Source organism: Macrotis lagotis, chromosome 1 (genome assembly GCF_037893015.1).
Source record: "Macrotis lagotis isolate mMagLag1 chromosome 1, bilby.v1.9.chrom.fasta, whole genome shotgun sequence".
NCBI classification, from domain to species: domain Eukaryota; kingdom Metazoa; phylum Chordata; class Mammalia; order Peramelemorphia; family Peramelidae; genus Macrotis; species Macrotis lagotis.
The window spans coordinates 828162637-828164004 of NC_133658.1; positions in this window are offsets into that span (position 1 = coordinate 828162637).

Here is a 1368-nt window from a genome sequence, read left to right on the forward strand (position 1 = left end):
CAATTAAAAGGCCACTGGTGGTCTGAGTTAGTTTCAGTAAAACAATGGGACTTATATATGTGCTTCCTCATGGATCCTCCAGCAGGTATCTGCCCCAAGTGCTTTCTCCTGGTCTCAACTGTGAATCCACTTTCCTTCCATAGCCCCTAAGCTGTACCCCTCTTATTTTATTTGTTGCTTCAGAATTGTAGAGGGCTGCAGTAACAGGAGAGGGTGTTAGTTGGCTGAGATTTCAGCAATAGCAAGTTTTTCTGAGTGAATCCCAGAGTGTAAGTCTTTTGGGTCAGGTTGGGTCATTTGCCATACACAACATGAACTCATTGGAGAGGGGGAACGGAGTGAGAAAATTAAAGATTTACCTTTCTTGATGTTAGATTATCAGGTTATCTCAGGATTTTTGGACTGTAGAGATAGTTATCACTGCTTTACATCTTGTGTACAGTTCATGAAAAAAATGACTGGTTTTCTATGTTGTTAGTCATACAACCACATGACCTGGAAGTCTGGTCAAAAGTGTTATATACAGAAGAGCTAAGAAGAAAATTTAGCAATTCAGAGGTCACTGGTGGTCTTTGAGCTAGTAGTTTTAGTAAAGCAGTGGGACTAAAAGACTTTAAAAGTGGTAGAAGAGTAAAGAGATAATAAAAGTGGAAGCAATGACTGGAATCTACAATACTATCCTTTATAGAATTTTAGCAGTGAAAGGAAAAGCACTGGGAGCAAATAAATGTATTCAATTGAACTATAGAGAACAGAATTAGTACTAGACAGAAATTATAGGGAGACATATTTCAGACAATTTTCACAATTAGACCTCCCCCCTCAAAAAATGGGTCCTGATAGTGAGGTCCTTGTCACTAAAGGTCAGAGAGCTTAAATAACTATATTTTGTAAAAAATTCTTCCAAGGTTATCTTCCATACACACACACACACATATTACGTAGACATACACACCTCTGTGTGTGTGTGTGTGTGTGTGTGTGTGTGTGTGTGTGTGTGTGTGTGTGTCCTGTATCTTCCTTTAAGAAATAAACTTCTTATAAGGATGAGGTTGTTTTTGCTTTTTCTTTATCCTCACAGTGCCCAGCATATTGTAGGAACTAAAGAAATAGTTATTCAATGACTTGCTTCACAAGATGCATGGTTGAGGATGAATTAGATGACCTGTTAAATCTTTGCCAATTCTAACGCTGAAGTACATAAAACTTTACCTGAGAAATTCACTAACCCAGAATACCTTACTCACCAATGTTAGGTCAAATAATGAGTCTTCGATGACCATAAGGCATTACTGTACTTAGGAATTCCTGTAGGTCTTAAAAATGGAGAAGGCAAATGATTTACTTTAAAAATATATGACAAAGTGA